The 23,852-nt window shown below is 40.7% G+C and overlaps 1 protein-coding gene across 1 annotated transcript in view; it reads right to left on the bottom strand.

Annotated features, from left to right (window-relative positions):
• ZBTB20 (zinc finger and BTB domain containing 20) overlaps window positions 1-23,391 on the bottom strand; it is a 458,636-nt gene extending 435,245 nt beyond the window's left edge. Inside the window, exon 1 of the mRNA XM_049824981.1 lies at window positions 23,179-23,391. The gene's annotated coding sequence lies outside the window, so the exon portion shown is untranslated. The remainder of the gene's footprint in view (window positions 1-23,178) is intronic.
• Between the last annotated feature and the right edge of the window lie 461 nt (window positions 23,392-23,852).

Here is a 23,852-nt window from a genome sequence, read left to right as displayed (position 1 = left end):
ATTCAAAATTTCAAGTGGAGAGACACAGATAATTCACTTAATACTCACAAAGAGAGGTATGGTCTTACTCCAGAAGAAAGAGCAAACAGATTAGAGAGCACTTAGCTAAGTTAGATATTTTTCAAGTCATTTGTGTATGAATTTCATCCTGGTATCCTTAAAGAACTGTTTGAAACAGACTTTGTAGAAGACAAGAAAAGACTCAAAGAATAAATCTGGTACCTACCATGAAAAGAGAGAGAAAAAAGAAAGAAGGAACCAGGGAATTCTAGACCACTCAATTTAAGCTTAATTCCCAGAAAAACTACTGAACAATGAATCAAACTAGCTAGTAAGCACCTAAATATAAAAGATGAGTGGCAATCAACATCGATTTAAGAAAAGTCATGCCAAAACAACCTAATTTCCTTCTGCAACAGGGTAAGAAACCTTGTAGAAAGCAAATGCCATGTACTTTGACTTTATTTTGGCCTTTGACACTCTTCTGTAGTATTCTTATAAGCAAGATAGGAACCAAAGAAGCATAGCCATGGTATCACACAGACGCAAAACTATTTGGATAAGGGAATCCACACAGTAATTATCAAAATACAAGAATACATCAACAGGGTTTCTGTCCTGAGTTTTGTTCTGTTTTACTTTTCCATTAATAACCTAGATGATGGAATAGAAAACATGCTTATTAAACTTGCAGACGACGTGAACCTAGGAGGGCACTGAATGACTGAGTAAAATTCAAAATTACCTTGGCAAATAAAGGAAATTGTCTAGAGGCACCGGATGAGATTCGACAGGAATATGGGTAAAGTAATGTACCTGGGCAGAAATTATTAATGTCACAAATGCAAGATGGTGATAACCAAGCAGGTAGCAGTTTTACAGAAAAGGATCTAGAGTTATCATGAATTATAAGCTTGATATAAGTTCGCAATATCTTGGCGAAGCAAGGAGTCCATCGTTATTTCGGGGTCTGTAAAAACAGATATGCAGCCCCAAGGACATGGGAAGTAATCTTTCAGCTCTACTCAATTTGGGAAAGTTTCAAGATGTAAACTGTCGAATTATGGGCAGTGTTTTTCAAGAAGATGTGAAGTAGTTGAAGAATATCCAGAAAAAAGCATGAACGACCATAAATGCAGATACCATAAACAGTGTGACACCGCCAAAAATTATTATATGTTACCCAAATTTCCAGTACATAAAAGGCTGTTGCAAAGGGAATGGGATTAATTACCAAAGAAGTAATGGAAGTAAACTGTAGCAAGAAAGATTCAGGTTAGGCAAACGTAAGATCTTTTTAATGGCAAGAATAATGAGGTACTAGAATAGATCACTTGAAGTGGGACTCACAACTTAACAGTCTGAACAATTACTTGTCAGGAATAACAAAAAAAAAGGTCTATCCTCTTTCGGACAGTGAAGAAGACTACCCATGTTCCTCAGGCCTTTTTCTTTTTTGAAGGTTCTAGGATGGTTCAAATCACTGACAAGCATTAAAGGAAAACCCACAGAAGAAAAAAAAGACAGTTATGAAGCACTGCAAAATGATCATGTAACTTAGGAAGAGAAAATTTCAGCCCAGAAAGGGACTGGTTTTGTGCTTGGATTTCAGCAAGGTATGTGTTTATACAAGTAATCTAGGCCAGAAGTGAGAGTGTCTCTTACGATCCTTCAAGATAGCCTCATTACACCAGAACTGTCAATCGTTTAGGTTTCAGTACGCATTAGATGCTTACAAATAAATCCGTCACGTCCAGAGACTAACAAGAGAGTCTCTAGAATAGAAGCTAGTACCTGCTACGCCTTTCAACTGGTCTGATGCCAGCAATAAGTCACAGCAAAGCAGCAGCAGGAAATTTAACAATTTTTCGTCATCTGCTCACTATCAGGGGAAGAAAAAGGAATAAAAGGTAGGAAACACCTTGAAAGCAGCAGCAAATGTAGAGTGCTGGAAATCAATTGTACCAGGGCACAGTATCTAAGCATGATTTTGTTAAAAACACATTCATCAAGACTGGACTACTGTGTTAAGAGAGCAGAAAGTCTAATGAGTGGGCCTCAACTGTATTTATTTTCAATGTTTACCAACTTTTCCAAAAGCAGTGACGTTTCTAATGGTACCAACACACTGGCAACAACATCTCCCAGTTCTGTTCATCTTCTGGTTCTGAACCCCAAGAGCGCACAGGTAGAGGCATGTCTGTACTGCTGCTTCTTTCCCTTCAGAACAGTCCTCTCCATCCCCTCACCTTCCCATCCTTCTAATGCAGACTCTACTTAAACCACCTATTTACACAATTCACCATCCACATCCTTCTGTCACGGCTAACCCCACGGCACTGGTCCCTGCTTCACTCCCTCCCTGCTTTCCTCCCCTCTACAAAACCAGGATCCAACTCCATCCTCTCACCCCTCCATCCCACTCCCTGCTCACCTTCCCCATGATCCCTGCCCCAGGTCGCCTGGGGCCTCCTCCCCAGTCTTGAAGAGAAAGGGCAGATCCTGACACGGTCAGTGTTTCGGCAGCAGCTGCGGGGAGCGGAGCAGGCTGGGTTGCCACCACCGACAGAAACAAGTTACCACCTGCCCCACGACTTGCCTCAAGTGCTGTTCAGATGATGAGGGCAATCATCTGAGGAAGGATGTTTATCAGGTGGTCAGGTAACAATCTCCACACCAGCAGGGCTGGGAGCTTCTAGCTGTCTGAGTCGCTCAAGTACCCCAATGGATTACTCCAGTCTGTAGCAAGGATCGCAAAAGAAGACTGCAGAGAAATTATTTCCCAAGTCAGATTTCATAGCTTTTTGCCTGCCTAGAAGACAGCCAGCTTGGCTGGCCCAATGCATAAGACTTCACACAGCAGTTCATGGTACCTGGGCTGTCACTCCAGGTGAAATGCCCGCTGGCAGATCTCCTTCAGCTCAGGACCTCGCTTGGAGGCATAAAGCCTTGCAGATACTGCTAAGCACCATAATCTCTATCCCATTCCAGGATCACACGCAGAAGACACAGCTGGTCAGCAGGGTGGTCCAACACATCTAGAGTATGGACTCCCCCAGCAGAAGAGACGTTGCTGTGCTGCATTTGCCAACGCGTGAATTGCAGACAGCACGGCTGAAAAGTGTAATGCGGAGATCGACTGAATGAGCGAGTCCCAAACATCGCAGCGCCTAGCAGATCTGAAAGGCCTTCACATAAAACAACGCGAAGGTGCTTCCCACCAGTGAAATTCTACCTGCTTGACAGGGAGTTATACAATATCAATCCTATCTTAAAGATAGGTAAATTGAGGCAATAGATACATAATACCTTCCTTCAGGAAACACAGGAAGTTTGCAATTGTTCTTCAATCACTAACGCAGGCATAGGTAAAAAGGCCTACTCCTACTAAAGTCAGTGCCAGCACGGTTTGGAGAGTAAGAACAAGGTTAAGTTTTAACATCTTCTGAAGAAACTGAACCATTACTCAAACTCATTATTCAAACACTTCTTCTACTTTCGGACTCTTTCCAAATGCACTGCTTGTAAACATAGGCACAAGTGTAGGAGTTAGCACATATATAAACTATTTTGTATACTTCTGTGATGACTGCAGCTAACCCTGAAGCCACTGGAATTCCGCTAGTGACAGGACACACGTGTCCACCAGATAACAAAACAGATACCAGGAAGCAAATTCATGCCATAGTGATGCATGTTTCTGACTCCATCCAGTCGCTCAGTGCTGTCTGCTTCTACATTACTTGAAACCTCAAATATCCAAACAGCTTTCCCAATATCCACATAAAACTTCAGAAAAATTAAGCCATTTCCTTTCATGTGTGAATCAACTTGTAGATCACATGATATCTGTTGCAAAGTAACATTGAGACCACGAGCTTGTTAAAAAAACCCTCTACTTGAGTAGAAAACCTACACCCACATTGTTCAAAGACTTGGCCAATTATCCCATGACAGAGTAAGACAAGAACTTCCTCCATGGCTAGGTTTTTGCATACTTGTTCATGGGAAGGCTTTCCTTAACTACCCCAGAAGTTTTTGACACTTTCAGAAGCAGAGATGACTGAACTATGTGAACTTACATGATTTCTTCGACAGTTCCTGTCCTCCTACAGATATCCATATTTTTTACTTTCATCTAAATACCATACACTGCAACTACACAACTTGTAAAAACAACATTTTTGGCAGAAGTGTCACACCAGTTATCTGGAATTTCTAAGCTCATCTAGACCTAAGAGACTTCTGGTCAACATTTTCAAACCTAGTATCTAAAATTGCTCTTCTAAATCCATATGCTACTAGAAGTTCTCTGCATCCAGCAGCTTCAGCAGGTGCTTCTGGACATTAAGAGCTTTGGAAAAAGTAGCTACTTATTTAGAAACATAAATATGGAATTGGGTAAGTAAGATGAGATAATCAGTTCTTTCAAAGCTTAAGTCTTGACAGTTTTAGGATGTATGTTTTCTGTCTCCAGATCCTACAAAAAAACCTGAGATCAGTTAGCATACTTGAACAAACACCCCTCTCTGAGGCTAGCAGGGGACTATCTCCAATGAAGCTTCTAAGTTGATCGCCTACTTTCTATGCCGGCCTGACAGCTAGAACCTACAGGTACTTTTAAAATCCATCTTTATGCAGAGGGTTTTCAGTCTGCAAATCCAATGGTGTTTACCGTAGAGATTTTACCAACTAACTCACAATCAGTTTGTCAATTATGAACTTTATGAATTAACAGCATTTTAACCTTATATGTGCACTTAGGAAAAAAGTCAAATTAAACAGGTGTAGTGAGAGTAAGGCTGGCAAATGTACTCTAAAACATTCTTCAGAGCACAATCTCAACATACAATTAAGAACTCCTATTTTCACTGTGCATTCGCTTCTTTAAGAGAAAATTGGTTTCTCCCAAGGTAGCTTGTCATTACTATGCTCCCACCATATTCTGGCCTGCTATCACAACCAAAAAAACCCACCCCAAAACCCTCTTTCTCATCTTTGAACTAACCCTACACTACAGAGTAGCCAAATGTAAGTAAAGCAGCTAGCTGCCAAACAGAACTTGTGAATACACTTGCTTTTCTTGTAGTAATTCTAGAAGTTATTGTGAATACATGGTACCTCTACCTTTGGTACATTTTATTCCCAAATATTGGAGCTTATCTATGTACAACCTGACTGTAACACAAAGCCACCTTCAGTGTCTGTAGACCCTCCAACGACTGCACAGGAAAACAACAGTGTCCAAGGTGAGGCAGGGCAAGCAGTACTACTCCGTCAAGAACAGTGCAATAGTTGGCGTTATGGTATTTTCCTAAGAGCAAAGAAGCTATTGAAATCAGCTTTGTCTGGATCCCCAGCACAGACTGAATTGTTTGGGACAGTTTATCTATCTCTTAAGTCAAGTCTGCATGGGGATGTTGAGAAAGTTAAGGCAAATCAACTAAAGGTCTGACACCAATATGCACACACTTAATTGTCCTGAAGCTGTAAGTAGATGCTCTAATTCAACAGCAAAGCTCCCTGTAGCTCCTTATTCAGTTAAGCTACATTGGTCTAAGGCTAATTTACTCCTGAATTAAAGCAGCCCCCCACGGATTCAGCACAACTCTTTTTTGCATACTGACTTTATGCATTTAGCCAGTTTGCCTCGCCTCTTCCTGAGTTCCCCAAGCCTCAAGGAGTTTTCAGCCTATAGCTGAAGGGAGCTTGCCTACTTCATCTCTGATGTTGAGAACATCAAACTGAGTGTTTTCTTCAACATTTTCCATCTAGAACACAGAAAAACTAAAGAGAAAGTCCTTGCATTGCTTAGCTGCTTCCTGCTCCAAGGTGAAAATTCAGTGGGTTTGGAGTTTACCATTACCTTGCTCCGACTTTCACTCTTCGACTTTGTGGAAGCCAGTCTTGGGAAGTGGCATGTTAACAAGCAGAAACAGGCAACAAAAAAAATGCAAGAGGATACTAATCCCAAAGTGGGATTTGAACTGTCACATCACCTTCTTTAGAGACTTCAAATCACGTCAAAGCTGTACCTACTGACACTGGTTTTATTCATCATGATTTGGAAATGGCAATCATATCGCCATGCTCTACTGTTCCGCATCGCAACCACTGTTGTGGTACCTCAGCACTTTCTGGAAATGCATCATATTTTATGAATTCAATACTAATTCAATTCAATACTAATCCTAAACTGGGATTGATAATTCTCAAAAGATTCCAATAAAATTATCTACAGAAAGGATCAATGAATTTTAAAGCAAATTAGTTGCTTCCTTAAAGCGAGAGGTCAGATTACCATTTTATTTTAGTCAAAATTTAAAGCACTTCTCAAACTATAAGTTCAAACTATACTTAGGAGCAGCAAAGGTGTCCTTGTTCCATCTAGGGTCATTAAAACTTACCTGGATGCTGGCAGCAGTTGAGAAATAGTTTGTTTTGGCCTTACTGCATGGATGTTCAGGTTCCAGAGATGCTTTGAGTACACTTGCACAGACACACTTAAGCACACTCACACGTGGACGATATGCCCAGGTACCTCAGAAAATTAAAGTTCCTGTATTAAGTTCATTAATTGAGCTATCTGATAAACTAGAGTTAGAGGCCCCACTGTATTGCAGCTAGCTAAAAGGACTGTTTAGAGGAATAAACAAACACACATAATGCCTGATGTTTCCCTTCCCCAAAATAAATTCATTCATTATAAAAGAACTGTCACATCATCATCTTTAGAGACTTCAAATCATGTCAAAGCTGTATCTACTGACACTGGGTTTTGTTCAGCACAATTTGGAGACTGCAATCTTATCACCATGCTCTACCATTTCTCATCGCAACCACTGTTGTGGTACCTCAGCACTTTCTGGAAATGAACCATATTCCATGAATTCAAACGTAGATCTAACACTTTAAAACACTGCTCAAGCCAGGTGCCACCAAAATAAGAAGTAGGTAGTATGCAACATGGGATGCACTGGAGCATGGACTTTTTAAACTTGCATCTTTAATTCTAGATGTTTTTAAAACAGAATACTTAACCTCTCAGTGTCAATTAAAAAAAAATAATATCCCAATCCCAAAGTGATTTGTGTAGCAATATCAAACAAGAACCTTTTAATATTTTTATATATTTTATTATTCAAAATAATAACAATAATAAGTATGCAAATGAAAGTAAAGCCCTCTGGACAATATTTTCCCTGATTTGCTGGAGACAAGGACCCCTAGTGTCCAGCTGGATTTTAGCCAGCCTGGGGTCTGGTGACTACACAGCATCCAGGATAAAAAAACATCTTAGCTTGTAAAATATTTCCTGCAAACACCTTCACATCTCTCTTATTTGGACACCAACTGATTAAAAGAAAAAAATACATGTATACAGTTCTGCTTTCTTAAACTAATTATTTCAAAATATTATCAAGGTATCATGCGATCATCTGGACTCTGAGGATTCATCATTACTGATGAACAGGAATGTGCCTTGGCACAATAGTTTCAGTGGTTGATTATGCATTGCAGACACCTATAGATAAACATCTCTATTTGTAAAAAATGAGCACTGTCTCCAAGAGCAGTTTCTGATGAGGCTTTAAAAGCAGCATCAAAAAAATGTAATGTTAGAAGGATAAGGCTGCCCAGCCCTGTCATATAGTAGCATTTCTTTCTAAGAGGAAAAAAAAAAATAAAAAAAAATCTGCACCATTCCTTATGATCAGGGTTTTACCCATTTATTTGGCTAATCATTCAAATGGCTAAACAGACCTCTAATTTGAAAATAAAAACCGATTGATGCAATCACAAACAAGTTCTGAAATTGTGATTTATAAAAAAGAAGGGAAATCTTGTTCTAAGCCAAAACACACACACAGTTACCTTTTTCTAATCAGAGCATTCATTTCTCCTCATTATGATCTCACAAGCACATTAAAATCTTATTAACATTAATTACTTCTGAGCGTCTATGCATGAGCAGCGACAGGCTTGCGTGCGCGCGTGTGTGTGTGTCTCTGGATCATATCTACATTTATATACCTTGCTGCACTTTGCTTATAAAACATGTGAAAATATTGCTGCTAACACCAATTAGCTAATTTCACACACACAGATAGTAAGCTGCTGTCTCGCTGCACAGCTTATTATAGACCAGCAGACAGATGGACAGACAAACAGACGCAAAAAGCATCACGGCTCCTCCTAAATGCAAGATCTGAAATGCCTGGCACCCCCAGGAGTGCGAGTTTTATCCTCATAAGTCCAAGGGAACAAAATGACACAAATACAAAAAAATAATAATAAAAAAAAAAATACAAGACAGCCAAATATCCCATTTTCTACACAGATGGGTTCAATGATGAAGTGATAGAGACAAAGAAAAAACTGGCAGGCAGACAAGCAGCAGGCGCACAGAGAGATAGACAGAGACAGATAAACAAAGCAACAGAGAAAGAGATGAAAGCGTATTCATATATGTGAATTTGGGCTAAGCAATATCAACTTTTATCCTACCAATAAGGTAAGGAAAGAAATGGCAGAGCCAAGAGTCACAATAGGTCCAACTTCACAAGCAAAATAAAATCCTGACTCTCTACAAAACTATTTATGGATTCTATTTACGCTGAGCACACTGCACACAGCACTGCTGCCGGTGAGACTCAGCTCCACCACAAACTCCAGAACAGACACAGGCATCTAGACAGTTATTGCTGTCAAGCTGCAGCTTCCTCTTCTTTTTCACCTTTGTTTCCATCTAATTTAGATTCACCTCTATCCCACTTCTAAACACCGTCCTCCTGGACACTTCACTGCCAGGGGTTAACATATAAACAAGACATCAGCATCCCTCATCATACCAAAGCCATGTTTCTTGATCACTGGGGGATTAGCCTCCCAACTGCAAGTCTTTCAGTCCTTTGCAGAACCCAGGTGGACACTTGCTGGTCGTTCTCCTCTCCACACAAATACCCACCTCTGCTCACCCTCTGCAACTCCGAGAACTAACTGCAGCCCTTGAGTGGAATTAAAACTTCCAATGGCATCAGTAGGATACAAGGTTTAGAAGTGTCAAAATTTGCCTTTCAGCACTACTACCCTTTGTTTCGCTTCTGCATTCTTCCACTGATGATGTGATCAGGCAAAACACTATAAGGAGGGAAAGCATTAACACTTCAGAAGTCAGTTTTCTGGAGAAATTTCCAGATGACATGAAAGGCTACCTTATTGGGAAGATTTTTGAAATGAACACATCTTCATTTCTCATGGTAACACAAGTGATTGCATTTTCTGCTCGCTCCTCTCAGATCAAGAGAAGGTAAATGTGGCAGTTATCACTGTTTTATCCCCAGCCTGTTTCACCTAAAGGTTTCTGAGCACTTTGCAAAATGTTCATTAAGCTTCATGACATGCAGAACTTACTCTCATCACTCCATTTTACTGCTAGGGAACAGAAGAGCAAAGAGGTGAAGTTGAAGTACCCAGAACAGTAAGAAGGTCTGCAGCAGACCCAGAAAGTCCTCTTATTTACATTTCTCACATCTTCTCTTCTTACACATGCCCTAAGGTCATTATAAACAGTACCTGAATTAAAAAAAAAAAAATAAAAATTCAGTGTTTGAGGACTATACTCAGGATGCTTGACTTTTATCTCACTCATGACCTTCTCCTGATAATGCTCATCTGGAAGACCTACTCCCACACAAGCCCAGCACAGCTGCTGAGAGAACTACCATAAATGCAGTCAAGCAACTTCAGGACATGTCGGCCGTACTTCAAACATCCAAATTAGTTATGGTGCATTCACAGTAAATCCAGCGATTCCAGGAAGCTCTGGAGCTCCTGGGCATGGACATTATTACGGTTGTATCACACACAAGTGGTAAGCTTCGTGCACCTTGATCAAATTCTGCCCAGCTCAGTTTTACTGTGCACACACAACAGATCTGGTCACACTGCAGAGAAGGAACCACGACATATGGCCCCTTCTGCCACAAGGAGCAGGTACATGACCTGCTCAGGCAGAAAATAAGTAAGCAAATTGAACACCACTCCATTTGCTCAGCTTACTATGCTTCTTTTGTTAAGGGTAAATATACAGGCATTGAGAGTAAAGATACAGAAAAGTAAAAGCTTTATAAAATAAGCAAAGAGCAATAAAGATTTGAAGCTTTACAGTTTTATGCATATGACAAAGTAGGCTCTTGCCTACATATTTCCTAAAAAATAAGAGCATAGACCATTAAAGTCTCTTTTGAATCATGCAGAATTACTTCCTTCCTGGCCTTTCCCCAAAAAAGTGCTCCGAGAGGAAGCAAGACTCCCTCTGACAAGGCAAGGAGCCTCACCAATGCTGATTAACGGCGGTTCAGCCAGAAGTTCAGCTCATTTTCCCAGGCTTTTCAGAAAGCTCGGAGAAATCCCTGGCCAGTCATTCTTCCATATTCCAAGCTCCCTGCTGTGCTCCCACCTCACTGATCCCTAGGCACGTTTGAAACTTAGGAAGACAGGAGGGCCAAGGAGAACTTCCCCCTAACCGCATCAGTGATCCCCATCAAAACCAAAGGAATGGCCACAAAGATGCGAGTTCAATAAAATTGTTAAAAAGTAAGTATCCACTAGATTTCCTGACTTAATGCCTGAATAGTTGTTGACTCTTTAAGCCATCCTTCCCCAAAGCTCATATAGATATATAATGGTTCATGGCACCCAGAAGGAAAAATGGTGTGTCCTACCAAGCACTCCTCTGGAGTTCTGAAGACTCCATGCATCCTAATTATATATAGCAAAAGTTGTACCTTAGTAAATTCAAAAAAACCAAACTCAGAAGCTCCTTTAAGTAAATGCGTAACAGTACAGATGCTTAATGAGAGAAAAAAATTGTCAGTTTTTATTATCACAATAGCATGTAGAGGCAACTATGTAATAGGGAACCTCTGTACAACTTCTCTCTGTCTCAGTTTAGCATGTAAAGTGGATATACATGTCCTAAAAAGTAAGAAGACTCAAATACAATTGACTTGAGGATCTCTCATAGGACCAATGCTTATCAGCAGAGACAGATGAATCTCAGAGACCATTCAATCTACAGAACAGGTCATTATGTAGATGTGAAAGGGGAACAGGGGAAAAAATTTTACTGAGGCGGTGTGGAGGGGGGGGGGGGGGTGCGGGGGGAGACATTTATTGGCTTTCCTGTACAAAGAAGTGTGACTTGTCTTTCTCAGGTGGGAATTCTCCCAGTAAACTTGGTCTCTTCAGCTACTGTATTCATCTACTTCATGAACCTTATTGTATTGTATCTACCAAAAGTTACAGCAGGCCGAGACAGCATGAGAGTACTTAAGAGGTGCACTTGGCATCCAGACCAGCCTTGCGATCCAAACCCTTTTGTGTCCTTTTGGAGGTTAGTAAGATGAGCTTTTACTGACTCCATCCTGGCTTTCATAAGCTTCTCGGGGATTACCGAAATTGGAGATTGCATATGAAAAAGCTGGTTCAACCATTTCCTAGAAGGGATGTTCATCCAGTTTGCCCTTCGATCCTTGAAATGAGAGACATGCCTGAGGAGTGTTCTTTGTTATAATGTCTCACAAATATATCCAGTGATGGTCAGTCCATAAGTCTCTGATAAAAGGAAAACCTTATTGTGCATTCCAGCCCTTTCTTTTGTAAACATACTATACTAGATGAATTTCACTTTCAAAGAAGAAAGTATTAATTGTGCTGGCTAATAAAACTTTCTGTTGCTGTCCTTCCAATCTGGTCCTCTAAGCATCAACAGACATTAAAACTGGCTCTTGGGAAGTGAAATGATATTAGAAACCAGTACAAACCCAAACCTTGTTTGCAAGTTTTCAAGAATTGAGATCTGAATCTCATTCTCAAGTAACAAAAAGTTAAATGTAGCTATTCATTGTAGAGTTTTCAGGTTGAACGTACAAAAAACTCCATTCCTCCTACTGTTCATTCTCTGACAGATGCCTCAGCAGCAATACATCTGTGCTCTGCCCAAATCCAGTACTTGCAAGCCACCATTTATTACTTGCACGTGCTTTGTCTCCACTGGCAGTTTAAACAGACAAGTAACAACCCTCTTTAAATGCTTGTGTCCAAAGAACCCTTAGGGGCTATTTTCTCCTTTACATATTGGAGCTCTCATAGAGGCTAATAGCAGTTGCACATACAAGCAGTTATACATACAAGAAGTCCAGAACAACGTAACGATTTGAAGGCACTTTTGTCTTTATATGTGATCGGGAGCTTCAGTTTTCTGTGGATGACTATTTCGTGAAGCAAGCAACACCACTATGTATTTCAGCCAGGTACAATCTTCCCCTATGATTATTATTGTACAAAAAGAGGTGACAGACTGGTCCAGTTTTAAAACATCTACTTCTTGGACAAAGCTAACACTGGAGCTCACTGGGACATATCCAGCCGTGGGAAATCCAATCGGGAAAAAAAAAATATTGTTGCTTACGAGTCTTTGAATTTATATTAACTGAGTTAAGAGAGTAATTATAAATAATAAACAAACAAAACACCAAAAAGAATTTTTTTTTTTAAATTCTTCTATTAAAAATAAGGTTTTGTTGACATGTTGGTATGTTAAATGTGTTTGGCCTCAATTTGCAGTTACTGTAGGATCTTTGTATCTCATTCTGAAAGTAGAAATAAGACTTAAATGGCAAAGAAGTTGCATATGTGTCACAATACCACAATGGTGTTAAAAAGAAAAAAAGCCTAACAGTCTTTAACATAGTCAAGAATCATCTGAGCTTCCTTTGTCCATGGAACATGGTCTTTTACTTTTCCAGGTCCCATCTGCATGTACGATACACCGAGGAAGGAAGAAAGAAAGGCACCACTTCCTCTTTCTCTCTGTGCCTCAATTGTTCCCGATTAAAAAATGTAAATAATAATGTTGATTCAGCTACTGGACTTAAGCAAAACTAAATTAACTACTTTCATTGAATGCTATAAGATATTTGAATAAGTTTCTTCAGAAATGCAAAGTGCTATTTATCGTATCAGCAGCTATCTCTGGCTAAACTGTCCTGGAACCTTTTGTGAGCATTCCCTTCTCCAGCTGAACTCAGCTGATAACTGCTCTCTGTTTTGAAGTACGTGTGTCACTCCTTTATCTAAAAAGCCTAGGAAAGACTTAGACAGGACTGGCACCTCTCTTTTTTGGGTAATGACAACAAAGCAAAGCAAAACAAAACAAAAATCACACACAAGGTCTCAGGATTAAACCTTTGCAGATGAGCAACAACAACAAAAAAGGCATCTTTTTGGATGTTAAATTCTTTGCAGGCTTTGCCTGGGCATTATGAGAATAATCACCAACACCTCCTAAAAGCAAGCCTTTTCATCAACTCCATATGCTCAGATTTCAATGACAGATCTGTAAGAATCTTATTAATACACCTCTGTATGCTGCCACAAGGGACACAGTACCTAACACAGCAAAAATGAGGTCAAATTCAGCAGCACTGTCCTAAAGAAAACTGTCTCCTGGTCACAAATCACTTGTGGAGTACCATGCATCATCTTTACTGCTTCAGACGTGTGCCAGCTGCAGCCAGTAGGCTAGAAATACAAAGCTAAATTCAGCTCTCAGTTCAATGTTGATTCTTCTAAACTTCATGGAATTGGTCTGCTTCTATACAAATGTAACCTAGGGTAAAATATGACCCATAAACATTTTTGCAGACACACAGACATTCAGAAATTTCACGTGGAACTTCTTATCCCAAGAGCACAGTCCTCTGAAGATGATTATTGTATGATGATTATTCCAGCTCACTGCTCCTGAGGGAAAAGGAAAGGGCTGTGGCCTTATCCCACCCCACTCTGGTCCTACTCATACAGAATCCTGCTGCTAAAATTCTCTCCCTCTCCTGCCAGTGGGACCAAGTTAGCCCCTCTTTTTGCATCAAGTTCAGACTTTTTGTCCTCATTTTCTTTGAACAGCTCTGCCCCCTGCCTGCGTCTCAGCTTTTATTTCTTCTAGCTGCTCACATTCTTCCCAAACCTCCCTCCTAAATGCTCCATTTGTATCCTTCTACCACATTGAAGCCAATGTTCCATAGTAACATTACTCAACCAGATTTTAATAACTCTTTAAAACAGCTTACAGTCAACTAAACTGCGTTCCTGCACAACCAGTCTTAACCAGGAAACTCCAGAAAAGTTCATTTTAGCTCACTTCCTTTTTGTTTTCCACTTTTTTTCACCTGAAAAAGATGTGGAATGAAAATTAAATTCATTTTGGTAGCAGATTAAATTATCACGGGGCTGGATACGGATGTGATCTAGACAACAGGGCTCTCACTCCACCATAGAGACAGCTTTAACTGAGCTAGCTCAGTTATTAATAGCAGTTTGGTCAAGACAGCCTAGGGCTGAACGCAGTGAAAATACGTGGCTCAAAACATACACGAAATTCACCTCAGATCCAACATAATACAGCCTGCATGATCAGGGCATAACAGTTACTACCATCTGAACTACCTAAGTAAATGCTAACTCTTAATCTCCATGAGGCAAAAACCTCCTCAAAAAGAAAAAAAAAACAACAAACACAATCCAAAAACAAGACCTCAGGTGTCAGTTCTATTCTGACATGCCAGAGAAAGACCACAAGTATTCAAAAACTTCATTGGGAGGCTAAAGTAAACCCATTAGAGTTAAAAAAGAGGTTGCAATGCACTTTTAGGGTGATAACAAGACACAAATTTGAGAGGGCAAAACGAAATTCGCTAATATAGCTATAACTAACACTCTCCCGACTGTGTTCAGAAACTGGTCAACATCATTATCCCTATCTTGAAAGCGAGTAACTGAGACATTAAGAAATGAAGTGACTGGTTGAAAGTTACACAGAAAACTAGAAATAAACTATGAATCCTGCTTCCCTAATCTGTGGGTTGTCCTTACAAGTTCCTATGTACTTGCATATATCACGGCAGTGACTGCACTGCAATCTGATTACAACTTCTGATACTGAACCACAGCTTTGTGCTGACAAAAATACTTAAGATCTCTGTACACAGGTTTAAGGAAAAAAAAAAAAAAAAAAAAAAAGTTATATAAAAAAGTATTAAGAAATGGGATTTGAATGGGATCCAGTCCCCTGTAAAAACTGACTCGGAGATTAGCAGAAAAAGAAAGTTAATTCCAGAATCCAGAAATGCCCAGCACCGGGAAAAATACTGAGCTTTCTCTTGTCCGGGACAAAGTACAGCATAGCCCAATGTACTGCAAAAGCACAAATGGCTTTTAACCTCATTCAGAAGCAGCTGCTTTCACAGCAGTGAAATGTTTCAGCCTGAGCCTGACTGACTTAGTGGATAAATGATTTGAAGTTGGTATAGCTCAGAAGGAACCAGCCCGTTTAGGAAACGTCACTATCTTAAAAACACACTTTTTCTATCCAATTGGAGCAAGCTTTGAAGCTTTCAAAACTTGGCTGTGGCTTGGAGAAGAAAATAAAAGCGGCATTTTTATGAAATGATGGAAATTACAAAACACGGCTTGGACTTCAAACAGTCCACCCATGAGCCAGGACAGGCTGGGCCTTCACCGGGAACTTCGTGTCGCTTCTCATCACTTGTATTAGTTTAGCACCAGCAAAAGGTGCCAGATTGGTAGCCCCAGGCACTGAATTCTCCATTTATCCCCAAAGCAGGGACAGCAGGAGGGCAAACTATCATAGAGATACCAACCCCTGCTACGATTCCTCACATCCAGGGACCTGGTGACAGGAGGGTGATGTGGTCTCAGGGCTGTACGGGTTTCCTGATGTCTCTGCCGTGACTACCCACACGGCAGCCAGTTCCCTGCACTATGTTTCAGGAGGATGGGCTCCTAAACTGCAGGGCCTATGAAAGAGAAATAATGGAGAATCATCCTACAAGCATCCTCCGAGACTTTTGAGAAAGAAGAACCAGGGATTATTTTCTTTGCATTATATTCTAGCCGTCTCAAAATTAACGAATACTAGGGAGAGCGATGAGGCCAGAGAGAGTCAATGTACTGAGTACAAATGAGATTTATATGTGGCTTGAGTCACTCCAGCCAATTAGCTACCCACCAGGCTGTTTGGTTTATTGTCCCTACTGTACAAAGATTTAATAAGCAGTCACCTAGATGGGAAGCATGAGACTTGCAGAAAGGAAACTTTTCACTACTCTACATGGAAAACTTGAGCCCAGTCCTGCAACAGCTCTGCACAGCCGATTCCCACTAATGTGTCAACGGCTGCAAGATGAGGCTCTTTATCAGGACAGTCCACGTAGGTGGAAAATACACGAAATACAGGACAATCTTTCATTACATAATTACCATGTCAGAAATCTTCCACACATTCCAAATATTCTAGGGGAATTAATAAAGTTTTCTTCATTTTTTTCTCCAATACTCAGTCTTATCCAGGACTTAAAGACATTTCTCATAGCATGGAAGTACAGAATGCTGGATTTTAAAAACTTATCTACTGGGGAAATGTGCTGTGTAGGGAACATATTAAACAATTCAGTCTATGTTTGGAAAAGAAATACAGATTCATCACAACGAGGAAGGATGTTCAAGAGTATCCTGAAAAAACAGCCAGCATTCAAGCCAAAGGACAGGATGAAGTGGGCACAACAGTATAAAGCTGACAAGCAGATTTAACTGACAGTGACAGAAAGAATTGGAAGCTGCCAAAGCCTAAGCTACACTAGGGCTTCTTCAGATACTACATGCACTAAAATTGAAACTAAAAGCACCAATGAGAACATTTTTAAAAACTCTTTCAGATGAGAAAAATCCTAGAAGCAGCAGCAGCAGCAGCAGCAAAATGGAAAATACAAACTTTAGGAAATCATACAAAAAGAAACGCCTATCAAATATAAGTAAGACTGGAAACAAAGCAAAAAAGGCTGAATTACAGAATTGGACATTTCATGACCTTTCTCAGTAGTCATGCCTGGTATGTAAGGCTTTAACGTTCTTCGTCGGAAGACTTCTCTTCCTGTTAATACCGCTCGTTGCAAGAGAGCTCAAAGCCACTCATTTAGACACAATTTTTGTAAGGCAGTGTCCCAGAGGGTGTGGCCGGGTCTCCTGGGAATAGCATTTGTTAGTTTTAGAGAACCAGCAGAGGGAGCACATTAGCAATTAAACATGGTTTTCTTGTGTTTGTGCCTAAACAATGAGATTTTTTGGTTGGGTTTTTTGTTGTTGTTTTGTTTTTGTTCTCAGCATTCCTCTCTGTCACTAATGTCTGTGACTCACTTAGCTATCAAATTGCTAGGAGTTTAGGAGCCAAAGCCATGGAGAATAACAGGCTCCACATCCACCCCACATAAAACAATAGTGGACATAAGCTTTTACCTAGTCGTCTTTCTTCACTCTGTCCCCACATCAACCTCATCTTACCCGTTCCTGACATCCTGCCCATGAAATCTTGTGTTGCCACACGACGATTGCTCTCAAGTTCCTGCACTGTGACCACTAACTTTCTAGCCAGAAAGAAAGGCATATGGATCTCTAGGGAGGAAAAAGAAATCAATAATTAACTTTCAGTTGGCTGAAAGGACAACTCTGAAGTCCATAAGGCAACTTTCCCAGTCCTACTTTTGTATCCTCAAGGGATTGATCGCACTTCCAGCTACTCATGGTTTTAGAAGCGAAATATTAGAAAGCTTGCCTTTTAGTTGGGAAAAAAAAAACACAAAAAAACCATCAGTAATCTCCACGCTGTATTTACCTCAGAATCAAATGGCACACTATACTTGCCTGCATTTTTAGCTCTACCACAATCCCAAGACAAATTTACAATGGAAGCTTAAAATTAAGAGGTCATCTACAGGTGTAACTTAGAGCACGCCACCACTTCTGTCCTGCAAAGGATTTCCCATAGGTGCTCTGCAGAGGGTCAGAAGCGCTGCCCGTTCAGGTTTCCTTTCCTCTTCACTGTAGTTACCAACTGTTTTTAACACGGACTTTATAACCACTGATTTGACACCAGCTCAAACATTCAGGAAGACCACATGGGTTTTGGTTCACCCTTTGTTCTGTCATTTACGCTTGTGCAAACTGGACATCAAATGTTACGTAGGGGTCTGTGTCCACCCACTTCAGAAAAGCACAGGGAAAGGCATATGACAGAAGGCACTGAAGAATAAAGTCCCAAAGACGCTGCCGGTGTTTGAATTAGGTATCTTTCATAAAAGATGTTGAGGAACGGTACCTGACGACAAGTACACCACAGGCTACAAATCCGCCCTCCGCGGGGCTGGTGGGGCAGGTTGTCAGTAATGGGAAGGGACCAGTTCTTGGCGTGAAAGGATTTCAGCCTTTGTGCTCACCTGGTCCATGGCCTTTCTTCCCTAGTGCCACCTAGTGACAACCCGGACAGCAGCTCGCTTTTCTGCCAGGTCAACATCTGCCCCATCGGCAGCAGGCTGGGACCCTCCAACACTCCTTTCCCCAAAGCCAAACCCCAGCAGTCAGAGGAACTTTTTCCTTTTAAGACAGCTTTATCCCATTAGCCCGGTTTCCCACTCCTGCGTTTTAACTCCTTTGAGATATACAGTCTTCGCTGTACATGGTAAAAGCTGAACTTTTTTCTTCTCGCAAAACTCTGGGATGTGTACCAACCTGCCCCGCGGCACCGGCAGCCCTGGCTGCACCAGCGGCTATGGAAGAAGGGGGTGGCACGTGTCCCCGTGCCTCCGGTGACCATTTTACAAGAACCGTCCGCAAACAGCACTCCCGCCACTGCCGGGCGGTCAAAATGCCGTCATAGTACACGATGGCACTGAAGGATTAAGCAGAAAAATGTAAGAAACCAAGAAAACCATAGGCAGTAATCATGCGGAACTCCCAGCTTCCTATTAGAGAAGAAATGGATCAGTGCTGTTAGAACTAAATTGTAACTTTTAAGATAAATAATAACCAGAAATATAGGCAACACCATCAAAGCAAAAAACATCCTGGACAAAAGCTTTTGCCTTTATTGACTCCTCACTGAAAGTTTGATACATCTGTGAAAATCTCCTCAAGTTAAAAGTTGCACAGATACTATAAAAGTATCTCAACATTTGGTGCACAGACAAACGCTACTCTTTACCAAGAGAAACCTGGATTACCGGCACAGACAGATTATTAAAAATCCAAGTTATTTTTCACAGATAATATTCCTTGTCTACTTTCTGAATTTTCTTGGGCCAAACTAACAAGATCAGTGAAGTTCGTTTCACTTTGATTTGCCATCATTTTCCCTCTGCAGCACAGTTTGAACTGCAGACTCTACAGAAGGAACAAGTTATTCTTTAAAAAAAACTATTTCTAGTGCATTGTTTCATTAAAAAAAAAATTAAAAACATTTATAAAGGATCTGGATTTTCTAAAAGTTTTGCTTAAACAAAAAAAAAAATCTAAGTTAACTTGAAGGTAAATTTCAGTGTTTAATTTTCCATTAACATGTACGAATCTCTTTCAGTAGAAGCTCTTCACCATACAGATCACAGTGTAAAAAAAGTCCTATAAAAAGAGACAGGAGTGAAACCAACTGAAATCTATAAGGCCACAGCATGCCATCAATGTCTAAACAGAACTCCTATTCAGATCATTCTGCTTAAAACCTCATATGGTCTGCAAAAACGAACAGGGTTTTCTTGAAATGATTTAAATAACAATTTATCTAAGACTGTAATCTCTCTTGTATGGGATTTGTAAGCCATCCCACAGAATTCTCTAGCAGGGGACACTGTTCTCTATTTACATCAAAGTTTTATACAAATAATATTGCATTTTTTTTAATTTTCTGCAGCTGTTTTCCCTTATGAATAAGCTGGCCCTATGAAGAAAATGTGAAAATAGGAAAACTGTGAGTAATATTTATAATAATGATATATCCGACTCAGGAAATTGCTACAACTGTCTATATCAAAATAAACAAGATGGATATTTTTTCCTCCTTTAAGAGAAAAGCAAAATCCTCTCCTATTAAAATTAATTTGACTTGGTATTTGTTTGGTATTTGGATTTGACTGTCTTATATCCCATTTTTGGTCCTGTTAAAAAAAAAAAAAACAAAAAAAAAAACCACACACAAAAAACTCAACACAAAACCATACACACAAAAAACCCATACAGCGTTGCTTTTCGTCTCACAGGAGTGAGAGGCATATACACACGCCATTCAGCCCAAAATTACTCTAGCTACAGGGCATGGCAAAGCATGAAATAACTGCTCCAGAGCACTTCCTCATGTGGGTGTGTTAGATAACTGTCTGCTCCAACACTAAAATAAAGCTCACTGTGACCCAATCAACACGGTGAGCTGTGCTCCGCACAGCTGCCCGGGCTGCAAGCAGGGGAACCCGGAGCACCCCACGCTGCCCCGCACACGCTACTCCGCCACCGTCCTAACCCCTGGCCAACAGGTTTGACGCTCCCCGAGTTCCAGCTACAGCATCATATGCCGGATTTAAGTTTACTTAGGCATACTTTACCCTTTGCTGCTGCATCCAGATTGCAAACGAACTTTGTGCTATTGAAAGGGCTAAGATTTTTTTTTTTTTTTTTGCTAGAAGATACTTGGGGTTCAAAGAAAATTAAATCCTCCTACTGGAAAAGTTTGTAAGATTAAAAAAAGATCTTACTGGGTAACGAAAAATGTTTCTCCTACTCCGGCTCTCTTTCTCTGCTCGAATTCTTCTTGCCTGGGGTTTTCATAAAATCAAAAGAGGTATCTTGTAGTCATTTTTAAAGTTTTTCAAAAATGTTAAGATGAGGCTGGGCTTCTGCTAAATGTACACTTAAGAATTCTGAGGACAGGTCCATGTGCTTTCCTACAAAAAACCCGCGCTGTTGAGGAACATACACCTGCACTGGTTCAGGAGAAAATGACAGGTGCCTGCAAACCCACCCACCCACCCCAGGAGGGGGACGGCTGCTAACGCTCCAGCTGCATCACTCCGGGCTGACCATCATCCAAAGGCATCAGCAACTCCACCTTTAAGACCCTTACAATTTTGCCATAACTTCAGCATCCCCTCTATGCCCAAATCTGAGTTTCAAAGCTTGAGAGTCAAACTTCAGGAGGGGAGGAAATACCTTGCTACAGTTAACAGGTCGTTTAAAGCAATAAACACATTTAAAGTCTATCAACAAACTCTTAATTTAGAAGCTTGAATAAAAAGGAGGAACAAAAAATAGGAAGCAATGAATGTCATTCCCCAGCTAAGAGATGAGCCACCAATTCTTGGCACAGTGATGCATAAAACCTTGAAAAGTTTTGCTCAGGTTCTGGAAATAAAACTGCTAATAAAATGGAGCGAGTAGTTTCTGTAGTTGGAGTGCCAGTGAACAGATCTGCTGCTTTGGATTTTAATTAACTTAGTTTGTTCAGCGAGGAGGCACTTCTGTTGAAACTGGGGAGTCGTAAGTTAAAGGACAGCTAAAAAAAGCCCCAAACAACAGCAAAAAAAAAAACCTGTTGGCAGCAAAAGTTCTCTCTGGCTGTAAAATAATGCATTTTTAAGAAACATTTCAAAGGATTTGAACGTTTTGGAGAATCTCCTAGGCAGTCCCAGGTGGGTTGGGAATATTGCATTATGGACTTCTTTGTGCTAAGAGGAAGGCCTAATGCATGTTTTTAAGAAGTCCGCCTCTTGCTATTAAATAAATAATTTTCTATTAAAAAAGGTGATTGTTACTGTAGAGAGATCTCCACTGATCAGCGTCCATTTTATATAATTACTTACAATTCTCCAGAACATTTTATGTAACTCACTTCCACTATCTCTCTTCTTTTTTTTTTTTTTTTTTGTTTTGGTTTTGGTGTTTGGTTTGTTGTTTGTCTTTTTTTTGTTACCAGCAGAGTAGCAGTTTTATTCTCCAACAGAAATGACAGGAGCTTAGATAAAAAGACCATTTCAAATGGATCAATTTAAGCAGCCTTTAGAACCCATGATAAATCTGGGCTCCAAAAACTCGACAATGCTAAATGGGCTATGAAATGCATCACAAATCCCTCCCCAGAAAAAAAGAAAAGAAAAAAAAAAAAGAAAAAAAGAAAGATTAATTCAGAGAAAAGCTTCAATGTTTGAAATTACAAATAAGCAGCATATTTGTGGAATGAAAAATGGTAAATAAATAGTTACTATTTCTGGACAAAATGGCTCGATAGATTTCATAATTTGCCACCACTGTAAAAAATATCTATTCCCTTCCCCCCTCCCTTCCCCGGCAGTACACACGGAAACACAAGCATAACCATGCATAAAGTGGGAGGGTGGGGGGCAGCCAAGGATACAAACTCCCTCTTAGAAAGTTTGAATTCTTATTAACCCAGTGATGCCTCCATAACACTGCATTAGCTCAGCAACATAAAAGTTGGAATATACGTCTCCTTTCTTCCCGGTAAAGGAAACTAGAAAAATACTAATAATGAAAAAATAGACGTTAAAAATATCCAGGAGGAAAAAGTACATGTACAATAACCAAAATTAACCCCCTCCGCCCCCACGCCGAAAAGAGACAAACAGCAAAATCTCCGACTAAAAATCCTGTCAGGAGGAGGGGAACCTGCCTTCCCTTTTTTTGCTTTTATTTACTGTATGCCAAGCATGGACTTTAAACTTACACTGTGCATATATATATATATATATATAAAACAAAGAACGAGAGTCACCGTTAAGCCCGGTCCGCCAGCATTACAGCTAAAAGTCATTGGCAAATACTAATAAAACCCCATTTAGCAGTAAATAAGGAGAACATGATATATGGACGGACAGATGGAACTGCATAAACAGACAAGAAAAAGCAGAGAGACCCACAAACATACGGAGGGGGCTGTTTTGAAAGAGTGAAAGATATTGATTTACTTGGAACTAGTATTGGAAAACAAACGTATTTGTTTCCTTCGTGATTAAAAAAAAAGTAATTAAAGTGAATCATAAGGGGGCACACCCTGAAATAAAGTAGAAGGGGGGAAAACATTTGTAGAGGGTAAGGCCTTCTACAGATATTCCGAATTTTAAGCTAGCAAATAGGTCTGGCAAACTTACACCTCTAAATTAAAAATCGGGGGGGGAGGGGGGGGGGGAGAATAAAGAAGTGCCGGTGGTTTAAGGAGAGCAGAGGCTTTATTCTTTTATTTTTTATAAAAGTTGGCTGGCCTACCTTGTTCCCCAGTCCTCAGTTTGTCTCCTCATAGTCGCTGTCTCCCTGGAAGTACAGTGTGAGTGGTAATGACTGCCTGCCTCCCTAATGAGTCCATTTTCCTGCTCTTGATGTTGTGTATACACACACACTGCAACCTACCTTACAAACCACAGAGACGGGAAAGGGAGAGCGAGCGAGAGAGAGCGAGCGAGAGCCAGCCAGAGTGCGAGAGACAGGGAGCGAGCGAGCCAGGCAGAGGGAGAGAAAGGCGCCCGCAGACAAAGCCCTCCTCCCAGACAGCAGACAACCCTCCTTCCCCTCTCCGGCAAAATACAACTCGGCTAATGCAGCAACAGGTTCAATGCTGCCAGGCTGAGGCGGCGGAGGAAAGGTAGACGGGGCTGAGCAGGGTCGCTAGCGGAGAAGGAGCGGAGCGCCGGCTTGGCTCCACCTTTCTTATTTCTGTTGCAGGATGTTGGAATGCATTGTTTCGGGCGGTCCGCGGAATTATCAGAAAGACGGGGTTTGGGTGCGTGTGAGCACGAAGCGCCGAGACGCATCAGCCATTCTGCTCCGTAACCTTAGAGCTTTAACACATGCAGGGAAGGTGTAAACAGATCTCTTTTGACAGGCAGGCTGCACAAAGCCCGCTGATGATTTTAAAGTCATGAGCTCTTTCAAGAAAGACGCTC

The sequence above is a fragment of the Accipiter gentilis genome, chromosome 21 (genome assembly GCF_929443795.1).
Source record: "Accipiter gentilis chromosome 21, bAccGen1.1, whole genome shotgun sequence".
Classification (NCBI taxonomy): Eukaryota; Metazoa; Chordata; class Aves; order Accipitriformes; family Accipitridae; genus Astur; species Astur gentilis.
Note: the sequence above shows the minus strand (reverse complement) of the source record. Positions and strands in the feature narration are given on the sequence as shown.